At 45.5% G+C, this 10,044-nt stretch overlaps 1 non-coding gene across 1 annotated transcript; it reads right to left on the bottom strand.

Annotated features, from left to right (window-relative positions):
• Window positions 1–2,173: 2,173 nt before the first annotated feature.
• On the bottom strand, window positions 2,174–2,280 carry LOC135272349 (U6 spliceosomal RNA). Its single transcript, XR_010340510.1, has one exon. It is a non-coding gene; the product is annotated as a U6 spliceosomal RNA (small nuclear RNA).
• Window positions 2,281–10,044: the final 7,764 nt, after the last annotated feature.

Genomic DNA, 10,044 nt, shown 5'->3' with positions numbered 1-10,044 from the left:
GTACCAGGTGTGTCTTTATCAGCGGCGTGAAACGGGACTAATACAGCATCTAACATGTTTTAATAAGAGGGTAGGCTCAGGATTTGTTTTTGTAGCGCCGCTGGCTGGTGGGGCCACGGCACACTGGAAATTTTGGCCCTTGGAACACAGGTAGAGTTTGATGTGGCTGTGTGGGGGTCCTGGCATAAATGCCAGTGTCCCTATGGGCCCTTTTGAGGACCAGAAAGCAGGATGGTGCCACAGTCCTTGGGGGAGTCGGGGGCCAGCTGCTCCAAGGTGTGGATCTTGCCCCAGCCTTGGGGATGCGGGTGGGGCCCGGCTGCCCACCTTTACTCTGGGCACCTCCTGAGCCTGCACAACCGCAGTTGTAGCCTGAAACCACAGCCGTTTTGTTTTCCGGGCCAGGAAGCTTCATCTTCTGATAAGGGTCAGAGGTGGCCGGTTGGTGCAACTCATAAAAAGCCTCTTCAGCATGCCCTGGCTGAAGGTGGACAGCTTGACCGCAGTAGGTAGATGTCCTGCAGTTGGGCTCCCTGTGCCCAGCCCTTCTGTGCTTGCTGTGGTGATGTCGACTCCCACGATGGCGCCTCCTGGACTGCCAGGTCAGGAAGAAACCATTTCACTTTCTTTTTTTTTTTTTTTGAGGCGAGTCTTGCTCTGTCCCCAGGCTGGAGTGCTGCGGCGCGATCTCGGCTCACTGCAACCTCTGCCTCCCTAGTTCAAGCGATTCTCCTGCCTCAGCCTCCTGAGTGGCTGGGATTATAGGCACATGCCACCACACTCAGCTTATTTTTGTATTTTTATTAGAGACGGGGTTTCGCCATGTTGGCCAGGAGGGTCTCAATCTCCTGACCTTGTGATCCACCTTCCTCAGCCTCCCAAAGTGCTGGGATTACAGGTGTGAGCCACCCCCCCCAGGCACATTTCACTTTCTTTAACAATGTTTTGATAAACACATTATCTTCATTTGTGGATAGTTAAATTTATCAGTGTTTTCCTTTATTATTCATTTATTAATTTTGAGAGAAGGTCTGGCTCTGTTTCCCTGTCTGAAATGCAGGGGCATGATGTCAATCACTCCAGCCTCCACCTCCCAGGTTCAAACAATTCTCCCACTTCAGCCTCCTGAGTAGGTGGGACCATAGGTGTGCATCACCATGCCCAGCTAATTTTTTGTATGTTTTGTAGATAAGGGTCTTTCCACATTGCCCAGGTTGGTCTTGAACTCCCGGCCTCAAGCAAATATGTTTTCCTTTATAGTTAGTACTTTTGTGTCTTGTTTAAGAAATTTAGCCAGGCATGGTGGCTCATGCCATATAATCCCAGCACTTTGGAAGGCTGAGGTGGGCAGATCACTTGAGGCCAGGAGTTCGAGACCAGCCTGGCCAACATAGGGAAACCCTGTCTCCACTAAAAATATAAAAAAAAGTAGCTGGGCATGGTGGTGCACGCCTGTAATCCCAGCTGCTTGGGAGGCTGAGGCATGAGAATCAATTGCATCTGGGAGGCAGAAGTGGTAGTGAGCCAAAATCATGCCACTGCACTCCACCTGGGTAACAGAGTGAGACCCTATTAAAAAAAAAATTCTTCCCTATTCTATGAATATAGACGTTTTCTCTTATGATTTCATTATGATTTTTTTGTTTTAATTTTTGTATTAAAGTCTTTTTTGAGATGGAGTTTTGCTCTGTCACCCAGGTTGGAGTGCAGTAGTATGATCTAAGCTCACTGCAACCTCTGCCTCTCAGGTTCAAGTGATTCTCCTACCTCAGCCTCCTGAGTAGCTGGGATTACAAGCACCCGAGATCACATCTGGCTAATTATTTTTGTATTTTTAGTAAAGGCGGGGCTTCACCACGTTGGCCAGGCTGGTCTTGAACTCCTGACCTCAAGTGATCGGCCTCCCAAAGTGCTGGGATTACAGGCATGAACTACCATGCCTGGCAGTAAATACGGTCTTTAATCTGCCTAGTATTTATGCTTGTGTGTAATATGTTGTTGGGTCCTCCATTGTTCCAGCACTATTTATGAGTGGTCCATCTCCTTGCTGATCAACAATTTAAAAAAACAACTTAAAAAAATATGGAATGCTGCGTTTACAGTGAGCTGTGATTGTGACACTGCACTCCAACCTGAACAACAGAGTGAGACTCTGTCTCTTACAAAAAAAAAAAGAAAGAAATAACTCTTCATGAATTGGAGTGTCCTCCTGGTTAAGGGGCCATGCTGATTTTCTCTGGATAGTTCCAATTTTAGTGTACGTGCCACTGAAGTAAGCACTAATCAACAATTTTAATATTTCTTTCTGTGACTGTTCCCACTGCTGGACTATGAGCTACTGTTATATCTGTATTACTAGAGTGTAGCATGTAGGATTTGCCTCTGAGAGTGGGCTAAATAATTGTTGAACTATGTTCTTTTCTTTTTTTTTTTTTGTTGCCCAAGCTGGAGTGCAGTGGTGCAATCTTGGCTCACTGAAACCTCTGCCTCCTGGGTTCAAGTGATTCTTGTGCCTCAGCCTGCCAAGTAGCTAAGATTACAGGCATGCACTGCTACGCTTAGCTAATTTTTGTATTTTTAGTAGGGACAGAGTTTCACCATGTTGACCAGGCTGGTATTGAACTCCTGATCTCAGGTGATCCACACGCCTCATCGTGCCAAAGTGCTGGGATTACAGGTATGAGCCACTGTGCCTGGCCTGAACTATGTTCTTAATCCTGGGCACCATCTTGCAAAAGTCTGTTAATATAAATTAAGTAGGGTCTTAAGCATGGGAAAATTTCTGCTCATGAAGAATTTTATCTAAAGTAGCTGTTGAATTTACTAAATGAGTTGCTGAGTCTCTTGTTATTGGAATAATAATTGTATTAGTCAGTTCTCATGTCACTATAAAGAAATACCTGAGACTAGGCCAGGTGCGGTGGCTCACGCCTGGAATCCCAGAACTTCGGGAGGCTGGGAGGTGGGTGGATCACCTGAGGTCAGGAGTTCGAGACCAGTCTGACCAACATGGTGAAGCTCCATCTCTACTAAAAATACAAAAATTAGCCAGTCATGGTGGCGGGTGCCTGTAATCCCAGCTACTCAGGAGGCTGAGGCAGGAGAATTGCTTGAACCCAGGAGGTGGAGGTTGCAGTGAGCCGAGATGGTGACATTGCACTCCAGCCTGGGTGACAGAGCAAAACACTGTCTCAAAAAAAAAAAAAGAAATAACTGAGACTGGATAATTTGTAAAGAAAAGAAATTTAGTTGGCTCACAGTTCTGCCAGCTGTACAGGAAGTGTAGAGATTTCTGCTTCTGGGGAGGCCTCAGGAAACTTACAATCATGGTGGAAGGCAAAGGGAAAGTAGCATGTCTTATATGGCCAGAGCAGGAGGAAGAGAGGGTGGGTCAGGGATGCCACTTATCTTTAAACCACCAGATTGCTGGATAACTCACTCACTCACTATGCTAAGAACAGCTCCAACGGGATGGTGCTAAACCATTCATGAGAAACTGCTCCTGTGTCCCAATCACCTCCCACCAGGCCCCATCTCCAGTACTGGGGATTACAATTGAACATGAGATTTGAGCAAGGACACAGATCCAAACCGTATTAATAATAATATTTCGATAATAATTTGATAGATATCTTTCACTGAAATGAGACCAAGGCCAGGCCAGGCTTTACTCATATCCTCACTTTCCATCCTCACATGGCACAGTCGGGAAGAAAATGTCAGCATCACTATTTGCAGAGGAAGAAGCGATGGTTCACGGTGACCTGGTGTGCTGGAGGTCACACAGAGCAGGATGCAGCCTGGGCCGATGAGCAGCTCTGTAATGGCAGCTCAGAAAGCCTCCAGCACAAATTTGACCTCATTCTACCTCTATAGCATCACAAGATGCTAAACCAGATGTCTAGAAATAGGGCACAGCTCTCCAGCTAGGACATTTCTATACAGGACCTGTATTCTCTATAACCAAAAGGGAGCCCAGGTGAGAGTCTACATGTAAAGGTTAGTGTGGCTTACATTTTGGCTCAACTCCAGAAGAAACTTTCTAAACCAGAATTGTTTGAAGTGGAATCACTCCCAGCAGTGATAGAAGCTTTAGACCTGTCTTCCTCCAGCTGGACCCGCTCTCCACAGATCTCATTTCCAGGTCTCCATTCTCCCATTGTCCTGAGGTCCCCAGTTGTCTCAGAGCCTCTGTATCTTGCGGTCTGAGTATTCCCTAAACATTGCTTGAACCCCTCTTAGTTGTCAGGTACTGTACCAGGTGCCGACCTGCAGACATGGATAAAAGAGAGTTATCCTCAGGATGGTCTACTGAGGCAGAGAGATTCATTAACACGATTTTATTATAATCTGGTAAATCTTCAGATGTGCACTGGCTCCTATAGAAGCCCAGAGACAGACCCTGGGCGTCACAGGAGGATGTCTGGAAAAGATGCCTTTTGAGATGAATGTCTTTTGAGGGATGAGGAGATGTAAGTCAGGCAAAGAAAGGCCATGGTGATAGGCCTGGGGGTGGTGGAGACCCCATGCCACTCTAAGAATCAAAGAGTGGTGGCCGGATGCAGCAGCTCAAGCCTGTGATCCCAGCACTTTGGGAGGCTGAGGTAGGCAGATCACCTGAGGTCAGGAATTTGAGACCAGCCTGGCCAACATGGTGAAACCCTGTCTCTACTAAAAATACAAAAATTAGCCGGGCCTGGTGGTGGGCGCCTGTAATCCCAGCTACTCGGGAGGCTGAGGCAGGAGAATCACTTGAACCTGAAAAGCGGAGGTTGTAGTCAGCCAACATTGTGCCACTACACTCCAGCCTGGGCGACAAGAGTGAGACTCAGTCTCAAAAAAAGAAAAAGAAAAAAGAATTCATGAGTATTCTTGAATCCCAGCGTAGACTGCTTCCCTGTTCCTCAGCTTTTCCCCTTCGCTTCTCTCTGGTGCTTTTCCTGGTCTTTTCCCTGGGTATAGGAAGCCTTGGCGTTCGCCCATTATCTGTAATTCTTACCTGTCTCCAGAAAGTCATTTATCTCTTGTCCTCCTTTTAAGACTGAGTCTTACTCTGTCACCCAGGCTGGAATACAGTGTCGTGATCTCGGATCATTGCAAGCTCTGCTTCCTGGGTTCAAGCGATTCTCCTGCCTCAGTCTCCTGAGTAGCTGGGACTACAGGTGTGTGCCTCCACACCTGGCTAATTTATGTATTTTTAGTAGAGACAGGGTTTTACTATGTTGATCTCGAACTCCTGACCTCAGGTAATACATCCGCCTCAGCCTCCCAAAGGACTGGGATTACAGGCATGAGCCACTGAGCTATGCTTTGACCTCTGTCTCATTCTAATTATGTGCTGGGGTCTAAAAGTCCATTGTAAGGCAAACTCTCAAAGACAGTAACTCAGGAAAAGTGGTGGTGGAGAAGGCTCCAGACCCAGCATCTGCAGTGCACACTGGCCCGTGTGGAGCGGAGTGAGTGAACCGTGCATGTGCACAGCAGGCCTTGAGGCCCAGAAACCGCTGGCTGCCTAAACACCACTTAGCTCCTCCCCGGTGGCAACCAGGTGTGTGGAAAGAGCTTCCATGCCAGAAAGACCAGGAGTTAAATTCTGGCCCTAGTTCCTAGCTTCTCTACAGAAAGTTACTTTCCTTGTCTGAGTCTCAGTTTTCTTATCTGTAAAACTGGTAGGAAATAAGTGCCCTTCGGGCTTGCTCTAGGATCAAACAAGACGGCCCATGGAAAGGCCTGCCAGGGAGGTGCTCAATCAATGTCTCTTTGTCGAGGTTTCTTTGTATAAAAGAACCGACTAGAAGAAAATACTCCAAGGCAATCAATACTTTCTCCCAAATCATTAGAATACATTTAGAAAATTTGCACTTAAAATCTTATTTGTGGTGGCTAGGGACGATGGCTCATGCCTATAATCCAGCACTTTGGGAGGCCGATGCAGGGAAATCACTTGAGGTCAGGAGTTAAAGACCAGCCTGACCAACACGGTGAAACTCTGTCTCTACTGAAAATACAAAAATTAGCCAGGTGTGGTGATGCATGCCTGTAATCCCAGCTACTGAGGATGGTGAGGCAGGAGAATCACTTGAACCTGAGAGGCAGAGGTTGCAGTGAGCCAAAATTGCCCCACTACACTCCAGCCTGGGGGAGAGTGAGACTTCATCTCAAATAATAATTATTTGTGGAATTATCTGTAGAAAACGTAAGCCTAGAGATATTTCTAGGATCAGAGAGTGGGAGGATTTAAAATTTTTTTAAATTTTAATATTTTGTAGAGATGGAGTCTCACTATGTTGCCCAGGCTGGTCTCAAACTCCTGGCCTCCGGTGATCCTTCCCCTTTAGCCTCCCAAAGTGCTGGGATTACAGGTGAGAGACACCATCCCTGACCCAAAGAGTAGGTGGATGTTGGAGGCAACTGGACTTGAGGATTTTTTTCCAGCAAATACTGGAAAAGATCATCTGAGAGAAGAATATTGGCCATCATCCCGCTACACCTTCTGAGGGATATTCTAAGCACCACGTATCTGACTCTGTCTCACAGTCCTTATGTTATTGAGAGTCCTTTCTGTTATCTTACTTAAAGTTTCTTGTGTTTCAGCATAAGTCATGCTCTCTTCTCATTGCAAGGGAGCATTGCTATAAAATAGACATTTTAACTACATAGCAACGTTCTGTTTCATCTGAAGCTCTGTCGCTGCTTCATTTGCCTGGCGTACAAGTTAGGGTACTGTATTATGTATGGAATGCTGGGCCTAGGCCAGACCTCTTCAATCACATGAGGAAGCAGGCTCAGAGAAGTCCATTACCTAGCTATGATTCTACAGCCAGTAAGGCATGAGAGCTGAGTTCGAACTCAAGTTTTTTGAGTCCTAAATCTAGGGTTTTTTTCTCTTCCGTTTCACTGAAGCGGTCCTTTTACTGGTCGCATGTCTGGAAGTCACCCAGACCCTTTCATATGTCTCTAAGAGCCAATGTCAGTTGTTTTATTTTGTGAGTTAGAAGAATTAAGAATCCCAGTCTTCGGCCTCTTCAGAATTGCTCCTTTGGGCTGGGCGTGGTGGCTCATGCCTGTAATCCTATTTTGAAAAGTCAAGGCCAGAGGATTGCTTGAGGTCAGGAGTTTGAGACAAGCCTGGGCAACAGAGGGAAACGCACTCTCTTCCAAAAAATAAAAATAAATAAATAAAGATTTCTCCCATGGAAAATGACAGCAAAGCTTTTGTTTATGTGCTTTTTAGGGATAGTAGACAGCACTGGTGAAGCAGGAATGTCTTTTGCAAACTGAGGCCTTTGCATGAGAAGATTCAATTATAGATAGATATAAAAATGTAATATATATGTATAAATGATATAATATAATTACATATATTTTGTATAATAGTATATATTTGAATATATGTATTTTTGGGGTAAGGTAAGAATCATAACTTCTACCAATTTTTTGTTTTGTTTTGTTTTGAGATCAAGTCTTAGTCTGTTGCCCAGGTTGGAGTGCAGTGGTGCGATCTCAGTTCACTGCAACCTCCGCCTCCCGGGTTCAAGCGATTCTCCTACCTCAGCCTCCCGAGTAGCTGGGACTACAGGCGCTTGCCACCATGCCCAGCTAATTTTTGTATTTTTAGTAGAGATGGGATTTCACCATGTTGGTCAGGCTGGCCTTGAACTCCTGACCTCAGGTGATCCACCCGCCTTGGCTTCCCAAAGTGCTGGGATAACAGGTGTGAGCCACCGTGCCCAGCCAATTCCACCAATTTATTAAAAAGGGGTCTAGGACTTGAAAAAGTCTGAGTCATTCATTCATTCAACTTTTTTTTTTAATGCTTATCACATGTAAGGCACTCTACTAAGGCCAGAGAATGTAATGGAAATACAGAAATAAAATACACATGTTCCTACCCTCATAGCACTGACATTCTAGTGAGAGAACTAAATGATAAACAATAAACAAATAACAAAATAACACATACAATGTCACCTTAGGACAGACTGTAAAAAAAAAAAAGAACAAGCTAAGAACTACTGATCTGACTAGACTTTGTTTTCTCTCTGGATTTTATATTTGTACTTTCCTTCTGAGAAAGTCAAATTCCTCTAAAAACACCCAATTTAACTTCTCAGTTGTAATTTAAAGGATAATTAAGTCTCTAAGTCCTCCAAACCTCCTCCACTTCAATGTTTTCTTTTCTTTTCTTTTCTTTTTCGAGATGGAGTCTCACTTTGTCGCCCAGGCTGGAGTGCAGTAGCACTGTGTCGGCTCACTGCAACCTCCGTCTCCCGGGTTCAAGCAATTCTCCTGCCACCAGCCTCCCGAGTAGCTGGGATTACAGGCGCCCACAACCACGCCCAGCTAATTTTTATATTTTTAGTAGAGACAAGGTTTCACCATGTTGGCCGACTGGTCTCAGACTCCTGACCTTAGGTGATCCGCCAGCCTCGGCCTCCCAAAGTGCTGGGATTACAGGTGTGAGCCACCGCACCTGGCAGTGGGGTTGTTTTATCCACCAGGCTATTGAATAGCTGAACGCTGCTTTCCTCCCTGCCTCTCAGGCAGGCAGACAGCATAATTCCAGGTCTCTAGGAATGACAGGTCTGTTTGCCCAGCATGAGCAATGTGGTTTCCCGTTGCAGAATCTCCCTCCCTGTAGATTGCAGCTGCTGCTGTGCAAGACTGATCTGAAAGACTCAGAAAAAAAGACCACCAAGATGTACCAGCGAATTTTTAAGATTTGTGAACTGTCACGATATGTTCAGAATTGTATCAGAGATGAAATCTTTGTTTATTGCTAAGTGAATTTTTCATATGTGCATATGTTTTATTCAAATGCAAGTGATTTACACAACCCCCATCTACAATCCTTAACACACTCACAGAATGATGCAGGTTAGGCAACTAGAATTCTATTTTTTTGTTGCCCCCCGCCCCCACCACACCTATTTTTGTTTTTTGTTTGTTTTCAGAGATCTCACTCTGTCTCCAGGTTGGAATGCAGTGGTGCAATCTCGGCTCACTGCAGCCTCTCTGCCTCCTGGGTTCTAGCGATTCTCATGCCTCAGCCTCCTAAGTAGCTGGGAATACAGGCACACATCACCACGTCTGGCTAACTTTTGTATTTTTAGTAGAGCTAGTGTTTAACTATGTTGGCAGGCTGGTCTCGAACTCGTGATCTTAAGTAGTCCGCTCGCCTCAGCCACCCAAAGTGCTGAGATTATAGGCGTGAGCCACTGCGCCTGGCCACTGTACTTGTTTTTGAATTGGTTGTTCTAAGTTCATCTATGAGAGTGGGCAGTAAAAAGAAGGGGGAACCTGTCAAAAGTCTTACAACTCAAAGAAAACAAAAAATAAAGAAAAGAAAGTCCCACGACTCAACAGCAGAGCTGACATTCAAATCTAAGACACCTGATCTCTAGATCTCTGCTCTCCAGGCACGAGATTAAATCCAAGAGCCTGACTCAGATCACACCTGTTATGTGCATACAATATTATCAGAACGCTGTGGGGCTCCAGCCTATTAAAATTTTCTGTTTTAGCTGGGGGTAGAGACTCATGCCTCTCAGTATTTTCCAGGCTGAGGTGAGAGGATCTCTTGAGCCTAGGCGTTCCAGGCTGCAGTGAACTATATGTCAGTGCCACTATACTCCAGCTAGGGTGACGGAATGAGACCCAGTCTCTAAAAAAGAAAAAATTAAGTTTAAAACATGAATTTTCTGCCAGGTGCTGTGGCTACTCAATGCCTGTAATCCCAACACTTTGGGAGGCCACAGTGGGAGGATCGCTTGAGCCCAGGAGTACAGGACCAGCCTGGACGGCATAGTGAGACCCTATCTCTCCCTGCAAAAAAAAAAAAAAAAAAAAAAAAAAAAAAAAAATTAGCTGTGCATGGGAATATGTCCCTGTAGTCCCAGCTACTCAAGAGGCTGAGGAAGGAGGATCGCTTGAGTCTGGGAGTTCGAGGCTGCGGTGAGTTGTGATCATGCCACTGCACTCTAGCCGGGGCCACAGACTGAGATCCTGTCTCTTTGGTTTGTTGCTATTGTTGTTTGCTTTTGA

The sequence above is a fragment of the Aotus nancymaae genome, unplaced genomic scaffold (genome assembly GCF_030222135.1).
Source record: "Aotus nancymaae isolate 86718 unplaced genomic scaffold, 86718_ANA_hifiasm-v0.15.2.pri h1tg000108l, whole genome shotgun sequence".
In the NCBI taxonomy this organism is placed as follows: domain Eukaryota; kingdom Metazoa; phylum Chordata; class Mammalia; order Primates; family Aotidae; genus Aotus; species Aotus nancymaae.
The sequence above is the reverse complement of the archived record's forward strand: the minus strand, read 5'-3'. Positions and strand labels throughout refer to the sequence as shown.